The sequence below is a fragment of the Fukomys damarensis genome, unplaced genomic scaffold (assembly GCF_012274545.1).
Source record: "Fukomys damarensis isolate Sample0158 unplaced genomic scaffold, DMR_v1.0_HiC HiC_scaffold_8, whole genome shotgun sequence".
Lineage (NCBI taxonomy): Eukaryota > Metazoa > Chordata > Mammalia > Rodentia > Bathyergidae > Fukomys > Fukomys damarensis.
Window position 1 is genome coordinate 32,277,999 of NW_022900920.1, and position 9,869 is coordinate 32,287,867.

The window sequence follows — 9,869 nt, forward strand, 5'->3', positions numbered from 1 at the left end:
TTTTAATGGAATGTGCTGAATGTCTATAATTTTGTTCAGATGACTGCAGAACCTGGAAAAGCTGTTGCTGCTATTGATGCATAACATACTGCTATTATTAGTATTTTTATATAAATATATATATATATATGTATATATATATAAATTGAATTTTGGGAAACTAATGGTGCTGCCAATTTTGGAAGAAGTCATCCCAATTTACTGTGTTGAGTTGGCACTGTACAGAAATGGACAGCCATATTGGTCTAGAAATGTTAATTTTTTAAAATTTTTATTTATTTATTTTTTCCATGTATACAGGGGTAACACATCGTACTAAATATGTAAGGTCATATCTACGTGGGTTTAATTAGAGAAACTAATAAAGTATTCTCTAAATAATGAAAAAAAAAGAATAAGATAAGACTATAAGAGCAAGAAGCAATTTAAATATGTTCAGGGACCATTTTCATCTCCAGAATTAAGGATTATTTTGATGTTACATCATTGCCTTTTCTCTTTTACTTTCCCTTTTAGTTTTATTTTAGGATTCCCTATTTTTAATGTTCATACAGAGATTTCTTTAACTGAAATACCGAATAGTTTCTTTGGTGTGAAAAACTATAATAGTACACAGGATCCTAATGAGATAATTAATAATGTGAAATAGGAAGTAAAGGGCTAAAGGTGTAGGGAAAGTGGGAAGGGTGGGGAAAGGTAATAAGGGAGAGGAAAAAAATATGAGAAACTGAAAAAAATGGAAATAAAGTGTTTGTAAATGGGGAGGGGAGGAGGGGGTGAAAGGAGGGCAGGGACAAGGGGAAAAAATGAGAATCAAGACCTATTATGTAAAGGTACAGAATCCCAATGATGAATGTAACTGTACTGTATACCTAGATTGTACCAATAAACTCAAAAAGAGAAACAAACAAACAAACAAAAAGATGCTTTTGATACCAAATTAAATTAAGGGCATAAGATTGCATATATATATAATTGTGGTAATTATTAATTTTCTGATGTACTAAATGAATCCATTCTTTCTGACTGCACAGGTTTTCTAATATGTTGTTTATGGTAACAACCTCCCTTTGATTCAGGTATTTACCTCTCTCTTACACTCCAGCTACTTATGATAACAAGTACATTTATAGCCTGATGTATTTTCTTTGAATGGCATCCTATCAAAGGATAACAATTCAGATGAGAAAGTTTTATGTTTCTGTAGAAGAATGAGTGCATTTAACAATGGCTATTTTATATTAAGATGGACATATGTGTTACAGAGATAATGTCATCATGATTGTCATGCTAAAATATTATGTGTACCTTTTGAGTTGAAGCTTTTTTTTCTGTTAACATTTTACAGGAGTTCGACTGCTGGAATAACTATGATTCAGGTCAGGCGTGGTGGCACATGCTTGCAATCCCAGCACTTGGGAGGCTGAGGCAGGAGGATTGCTGTGAGTTCAAGACCAGCCTGAGCTACATAGTGAGTTCCAGGTCAGTCTCAACTACATAGTGAGACCCTATCTCAAAAAAGCAAAAAACAAGGCCAGGGATTTAACTCATTGGTTCCAGCACCTGCCTCACAAGCACAAGGGCCTGAGTTTGATCTCACTAAACTTTAGAGACCAGAACTGGAAAAGCAACTGGGCTAAGAAAACAGCCAATATCTTGGCCCTGGCCCTTCAAGGTCTACAAACAACCCAGGACATAAGAGGACCTTTTCTACAGGATTCTGTAGCTTTGGTGAGTCACCCAGCCTCCTGAGCAGGGAGATTGTTGGACACCAAAAGGATAAGAATCAATAGTGTGCCAAGGGAATGTCACTTGTAGGGAGGAATCTCCCACGGTTTCACAGAGGGCAGCATGGTCAAGCGAGGCTGTGGCACATCCTGATGGCTGATGCTGGCAGGAGCTGAGAGGCAGTAGGCAGGGTTCAAAGCAACCTGCCTGTGGAGGTTTAGTTGAACTTGATGGACAGCAAGACGTTAGTTTTAACGAGTATAGGTCTCACCTTGGCTTGGTGTTGATCACCCAGTTGAGGCATGTAATCCAAAGATTAGTGAAGTCAAGACCACGGTGGTAGGGCTGGATTTGAGAAGGGGCTCCGGTTACTGGCCCCTACTGACAGTTTCCAGCTACACTGCTGACTCACTCCTGCTATGGGTCATTAGAAGAAAAAATTGGTAAAATGTGTAGACCTCAACAAGAGTTTTTAAATTTTTTAGCTATAACTTTAAAAAAATTACTAAATTTCAATCTTTTTGCAGCAAAATTAAAAGAAAAAATTATGACAAATATCAGAGACTTCTAGATAACTTCCATTAATAAAAGGGCCTAAGAGCCAGCGAGTTACAATCACTATTTTAGTCCTTTAGAACAGTTTAACACCCCTCACCTGTGGCAGCTACAGGGCTCGCAGCTTTCAGAGAGCAGCAGCCAGGCAGTAGGAAGATTCTACACAAACTACTCTTTCCCCTTTTTGCTTTCCTGGCTCTTCTATTTGTTTTCTCCAGACCTAAACATCTTTCAGCAAAGATCTAAAATGAAAGTTATAAGCCATACGCATGCAAATGTTAATATTCAACAGCTCAGTGCAGTCTCATTCATACATTTCCTCCCTGTACAGTCCTGCAAGACCAAAATCACCTCCTTAAAAACCAAACCCACAGCCTGAGTTTCTGGTTCTTGGACTTCTCCACATTTGAGATTAAAGGAACCATTTTCCTAACATATAACTGTAATGTCTTTATGGGCAAAAAAGTACAGTACTGCCCTTAATTTTTTTTTACATTTGTTACCTCACTGCCTTAATGTCCCAATTTAATTCTAGAGAATTAAAAAAAAAAAAGTTTAACAAATGTGCTAGATTTTTTTTAACCAAAATCCACCAGATTGACTTTATATAGAGAGTTTATAATGGCTAAGTTACAACATGATTTTTATTTAAGGCCTATTAAATTAGCTCCCTGAAGAGAGGCCGACCAGCAGTCTTGCCTACATCAACCTTTCTCAGCTTGAAGCAAGTGGACTGAAACTGCGCCTTTTCTCCCCTAACTACAGTTGGAGATGCTTTTTATAAAAAAAACAATAGACAGCTAGGTCAGTCAGACACATTGTAAGTCCTTGTGACAGGTCCACTGGATAACACAGGGGGCCAAGCCATTGTTGGATCTACTCACCTTTCCCTAAAGACACAATTACATCAACAAAAAAGGGGAAGGGGGAGTACAGCTACCTCCAAAAGCTCAATTAGATCTTGTTACTTTCATCTGAAAATTTTTAGATCCACCTATGGAAAACAAATATACTCCACTGAGACTCCACTGATACAAAAAAAGATCCACAGACATGTCCGACACTAGTGTTGTCAAAGTCTGTCCTAACTGAAAGGTAAATGGCTCAATACAATTAACAACATAGGGGCCAGGGTCAGCTTATTTTCAACAGAAAATAAAAAGATGCTGTGGCCACCCTCCCAGAATGCACCACCGCAGACCAAGATGGACTCGCTGCAGGCAGCGCGCTATGACACCCTGCTGAGAGCCACGCAAAGGCTGCATCTGAGCGATACCCTCGCCTGTGACAGCCCTGGGACCTGCGAGGATCACGAGACCTGAAGCTGCTGCCATTTTCAGAGAAGGGGGAGATGCAGAGGACATAATACTGATGATGCCCAAAGCAGGCCGTGAGGAGTGAGCCCCGCAACTGGCTTGCTTATGGAAGCCTGTGAGCAACTCGCACCCACAACTAAACCTTCAGGCTACAAGGACAATGTTCTAATTACAACCATATATTTTGTCTATTCTATTCCTAGTCCAAGTATGCTTTGTCTAGTCTTTATGAGCCTTTTTTACATTAATTTCGATAGAAACCACACGGTCACCTTTAACCCAATTGATTGCCAATAAGTCAGTGCCTGGGCCTGGCCAGTGCCTTTGTCAGTTACACCTGCATTGGTTATCCTGGCGCCCCGCTTTCTCTTAGTTCTGTCTCCCAGTGTATTCTTTTTCTCAGGCCTGCACTGCAAACTGGGCAGGTGGGGACTGGAACCTGACTGCAGGGGTCTCTAACAGTGGCCCACAGGCCACAGGAGGATTGCTGCTGCCCCATAGGAGCAAGTATTTTCTCCAGGAAGAAAGCGAGGATAAAGGAAAGGCACTGTCCTTGATGAGGATCAGCTGCCCACAGATCAGGAGATAGCAACTGTTCAAAACGGCCTGGGAGAATTTGCCAGCAGGCACAAGCAAGAGGTCCCAAAGAATATCGAGTTCTGGGTGCAGTTTGTGGACTGTGTGCCACCATTGCAGTAGACACGCTGACCCCTGGAAGACATGGTGCTCTGAGATGCTCTATGTAAGAGATTTCTTTCTTGGGAGGGGGTTTTGAGACAGGGTCTCACTATGTAGTTGAGGCTGACCTGCAACTCACTATGTAGCTCAGACTGGTCTCCAACTCACAGCGATCCTCCTGCCTCAGCCTCCCTTCTTTCTCTCCCTCTCCCTTCTCTCCCTTTCCCTCTCTCTCCCCTTCCCTCTCTTCCCTCTCCCCCTCTCCCTCTCTCCCTCTAGTGTGAGAATTAAATATAGGATACTTGCACTGAGCTATAGCCCCAGCCCTTCTTTAAATATATTGAGAGAGGATCTCATTAAGTCACTAACTTAACCAGGCTGGGTTCAAATGTCTGATCCTCCTGCCTCAGCCTCTGGGATTTCTGGGATCACAAGTGTGCGCCCCCATGCCCAGCTGCCTTTAATTCCTCATGTCCTAAGCCAGGCGGTCTTGGCCATCCTGGCAAGCTTGTTCTTTTCTCTTCACACACACCTGTCGCTACAGTTCCTCTAAAGTTCTCAGACCTCCGTTCCAGCGCTTAGGGCTTGGCACACTCTGGTAATCGCATGCCCAGTTTGTGGTAGAAATCTCTTACACAAGCCGGGCATGGTGGCGCCTGTAATCCCAGCACTAGGGAGGCTGAGGTAGGAGGAGGATCGCTGTGAGTTCGAGACCAGCCTGGGCTACATAGTGAGTTCCAGGTCAGTCTCAACTACATAGTGAGACCCTGTCTCAAAAAAGAAAGAAAGAAAGAAGCTAGAGGTACTTGGTACTGGCTTTGGCAGCATCTCTCTGGGTGGCACTTACTATATTTCCGCTCACATAAGATCTAAGTGGAAAATAAGCCCTTGTGAAATTCTTCAGGATGCCCATAACATTAGTCCTACCCCAAAATAAACCCTAGTTAAGCTCATCCCCAGACGGATGCATTCACCCCACTCGGTCCATCTGTGCTGAGCTCTTGGATGGGAATGAAACTGCCAGTGACATCAAAGCCAACATGAAACAGGAGTCAGGAGACAGCGTGCTGGGCGCCAGCACCTGACGCAGGAAGCATGGTCTGGCTGTAGCCGCAAGGATGGGCTGGCTCCACAGTGACAGCTGTTCTGTCACAGAAAAGAGGGAGGAGCCACTGGTGAATAAAACCTGAAGAATTCTATGTTTAAAAAAAAGAAAAAAATCAATCAATAGAAAGAAGTCTATAAATTACAATGGTGACATTAGAGCCACTGACAAACATAGGATGGTCCAAATGGGGCTTTATGTATGCAAATACAGTATCTGAAGGGGAAAGTACACTAGATGACATAAAGCAATTGCTAAGGAAAAATCAGTGAGCATGAAGATATGACAACAGAAACTAAACAGAGAGAAAAATAATTGAAAAGAGAATCATTTATGTACGGGACAATAGAAGCTTGTGGATACATTCACATGTGACATAGGATCTCAAAAAGACAGGTGATGGCTGGGAAGAGGTTTAAAAAATATTTAAAGGGAGTCATGTGTGGTGGCACAAGCCTGTAATCCCAGCACTTGGGAGGCTGAGGCAGGAGGATCACTGTCAGTTCAAGGCAAGCCTGAACAACACAGCAAGACCCTGTCTCAAAAAACAAACAATAGGGAAGGGTGAAGGAGTGAAGGAGGTGAAGGGAGGGCAGGGGCATGGGGTAAAAATAACCAAGATACATCATGTAAAGGTACAAGATCCCAATGATAAATGGAATTGCATTGTTTGCTTTAAATGTACCAATAAACTTAGTGGGAAGACAAACAAAAATTTAAGAAAAAAGACAATTTCTGAATTTGCTGAAAGTAATGAATGCATAGATCAATTAAGCCTAAGCAGATAATTCAAAAGAAAATCACACCAGGGCCAGGGATGTAGCTCAGTGGCACTGTGCCTGCCTCGCAAGCACAAGGTCCTAAGTTCTATCCCTAATACCAAGGAAAAGAAAATCACATCAAATCACTTTAAAATGAAATTGCTAAAATCAGTAGTAAAAAAGAAATATCCAAATTAGCCAGAAAAAAAGACATTTTACTTACAGAAGAATAAATATAAAAATGTCTTTAGAGTAATGACCTACAAAAGCCAGCCTGCCAGGGATGTGGCTCAGTGGCACAGTACCTGCCTGGCAAGTGCAAGGTTCAATCCCCAGAACCTCAAAATTTTAATATAATAAAAATTAAAAAGCCAGCCTGCTGACCCAAAGCTCCTTAGCTGGAATAAGTATTTTGAAAAAAAAAACAAACAAAAACAAAGGCCGGGGATTTAGCTAAGCAGCACCATGCCTGCCTTGCAAGCACAAGGACCTGAGTTCAAAATCCCTAGTACCAAAAGAAAACAAAAAAACAAAGGCACATTCCTCAAAAAGCTAAGGAGAGAATTGCCATGGGAAAACTGGGTGCTAAAAGTTCATCAACCTATGAATGGACAAAGATGTGGTCTTTTTATACAATGGAGTACTATTCTGCCATAAAGAAGGATAAGCCTGAAACATTTCTACCTAAACAGATGCACATTGAGACCATACTCTTAAGTGACATAAATAAGACACACATGTTTAAATACATAGGAGCTGGGGATTTAGTTCAGTGGTTCCGCCACCTGCCTCGCAAGTTATATCCCCTGTACCTAAAAAAAAAAAGATTAAATACCACATTGTTTCTCTGGTGTGAGAAACTAAAAGTGGAAATAAAGACTAAAATGTATAACAGATTGGGAAATGGGAAGAAAATATTCAAATGAGAAAAGGAACAGGGAGGGAGAAATGAAAGAAAGGGCAAGAAAAAAGAGAATAGAAGGAAAAAAGAAAAAAAGCCTTTGTAAATAAGGAGGGGAAGAGGGGTTGAAGAGGGAAAATTGGAAAAAAGAAGCAAGATATATCATGCAAATTCCCTACGATGAATATTATCATTATGTATATAAAAATGTGTCAATAAATGTTTTGCTTCGAAAGAAAGAAAGGGAGAGAGAAAGGAAACTGGATGCTGGCACACTGCTGTAATCCCAGAAGGGAAAACCAAGAGCTTTCCCTCTAAAATCAGAAACTAGAGGGTGTACACTATCACCACTCCTGTCCAACAGTCCTTGAAAGTTTAGCCAGAGCAATCAGGCAAGAGAAAGAAACAAAGAGGATATGTACAGATAAGGAGAAGCCAGACTATCCTTGTGCACAGGATTCTTCACCTGAGACTCAAAACATTCCACCAAAGATTCCTAGAACTAACTAAAAATTCAGCAAGGTAGCAGGATACAAAATCAAAATCCAAAAACCCAATAGCGTTTCTGCACACTAACAATAAACCCACTGAGAAAGAAATTAGAAAAACAATACCATTCACAAAATCTTTCAAGAAAAATTAAAGGACAGCAGAAAATGGAAAGATAGAGCCGGAGATTCAGCTCAGTGGTTCTGCTGCCTGCCTCACAAGTGGAAGGACCTGAGTTCAATCCCCAGGACAAAAAAAAAAAAAAAAAAAAAAAAAAAAGATATTCCCTGTTCTTGGATAGCTAGAACCAACACTTCAAAATGGCCATACTTCCAAAACTAATATATAGATTTAATGCAATCCCAATCAAAATACCAACAGCATTCCTGCCCCGTGTGGTGGCACACAGCTGTAATCCCAGCACTCAGGAGGCTGAGGCAGGATTTTGAGGACTGCCTGGACTCCAAAGTGAGCTCAAGGCCAACCTGAACTACATAAGAGGACTAAAAAAAAAAAAAAAAAAAAAAAAACAGGGGTGAGGGATTTAGCTCAGTGGTGCCAAAAAGGTAGGGGCTTCAGAAAGATGGAGGACCCTTGGTCCTTTTTATCAGTGGGGCAGAAACACCCCCCCCCTTTTGTTACAGCCTGATTGGCTATTTCAGGCTGTAAGACCCTTAATTTGGATAGCATTCTCTGTGGGCTATGTGCAAATGTCTAGGTGAGCACTGTCTGGCTTTTCTTCGTCCTCTGAAGGCCTTATCTCTAAAATCTATGGAGGCCTTCCAAGCAAGCCCAGTTAGCAATTGTGAAGGGGCTATTCCCTAATACAGTGGCCCTAGAGTGAAATACACACACACTAAATGAGAGCTTTCTTTTAAATGAGCACCCCTTGTTTCCTTTGCATGTGTGAGCAGGTGAGGCTTCCTGGCTTCCTCTCTGCTCTGCCTATCCCCTGTCCTCTTATCTTGTTCATTGCTTTCTCCAGTGCAGCTGTTAACTCTTTCTAGTCAGAGAGACCTTTCTCTATTTACAGACCCTTTTCCCTACATGAAGAACTCAAAAACAGCTAGACTCCCCTCAAATAAAAGACCCAATCAAAAAGGCCACTGAAATGAAGAGCCACTTCTCAGAACAAGAGCAAATGACCAATAAGTACATGAAAAAAACGTTCAACATCTCTGGCCATTAAAGACATGCAGATTAAAACAATACCGAGTTTGCTTCTCCCCCCAGAAGGAACGGCATCATGGAGAAATCAAACGCTGGCGGGGTTTGTGCACTGCTGGTAGGTGCTGGGAGTGTGACCCAGTACAGCCACGGAAGCCCCCGAAACCCAGAAAGCGGAACACCCGCAGGGCCGCAGACACTGTCCCGCAGCCAGCGGCGCCCCGAGAGCGAGGCCCTGCCGGGACGGGCACACGGTCCTGCGTGGGGTGGGCGCACGCCGGAGCCGTAGGTCACGCAGCACAAGGAGGAGACACGCGCTTGCACGGCTCACGGCCTCACGAGGAAGCCACCCTCTAGGGGACGCTGGGAACGGAGACGCGTCGGGCTCCGGCCACCTCCCCACGACGATGCGGTCAAACGGTGCAAACGCGGACTAATACAAATCTTTAAAAATAGTATGAAAAGGGCTGGGGATTTAGCTGTGGTTCTTCCACCTGCCTCGCAAGCACAAGAACCCGAGTTCGATCCCCCGTACCAAAAACAAAAACAAACAAAAAATAATATGAAAAAGCACACCACCAAAAAAAAAAAAAAAATCAAACATCAGTATCCACAGGTGACTCAGCTCAGCTCGGGGCTCAGAAGCAACTAGGCCGTGTAAGAGACCCTCGCGCGTGCGCAGACACAGGCAGCCCAGAGCCGGAGCAGGAGCCGGAGCCGGAGCCGGAGCCGGAGCCACAGCCACAGGAGGGGGCGGGGCTAGGCCGCGCCTGCGCAGTGCTTTAACCCGCCTACCTCAGCTGAGCTTTAATAAGAGTTGGGAAGTACAGATGACTTTGGTGACTGTCCTATCAGGTTTGCCCCTTCCCATCATCGGGGAAAGTTTCCTGCTTCGTTTGGGGGTTGGCAGATCACTCCCTGCCGCAGTGGGTTGGGTCTTGGCGATCTTGATTTCTTGGCCCTGGCTTCTTGGTATCTGACCACAGTCTTGAGAGCTGAGCTTTTTAACCTCTTTACTCTTGAGGTGATATCCTAATTTTTTAGCTTTGAAGACTGATCCATTTTGTTTTGCTTTGTTTTTTGATGTCACTTTAGTATTCTTTTTTGGTACCGGAGATCGAACGCAGGACCTCGCAATTGGGAGGCAGGCGGCGTCGCCACGGAGCTAA

The 9,869-nt window shown here is 43.0% G+C and overlaps 1 long non-coding RNA gene across 2 annotated transcripts in view; it reads right to left on the bottom strand.

Annotated features, from left to right (window-relative positions):
* The window catches only part of LOC117285316, a 13,756-nt gene extending 4,576 nt beyond the window's left edge, over positions 1-9,180 (bottom strand). The window contains exons 1-2 of one of the 2 annotated variants that reach the window (XR_004516315.1): positions 8,746-9,180; positions 2,000-2,145 (exon numbers count right to left, since the gene is read on the bottom strand). This is a non-coding gene — a long non-coding RNA (uncharacterized LOC117285316). Of the gene's footprint in view, positions 1-1,999; positions 2,146-2,383; positions 3,321-8,745 lie in introns of those variants that run through there. The other variant, XR_004516316.1, reaches the window with a different exon arrangement.
* Positions 9,181-9,869: the final 689 nt, after the last annotated feature.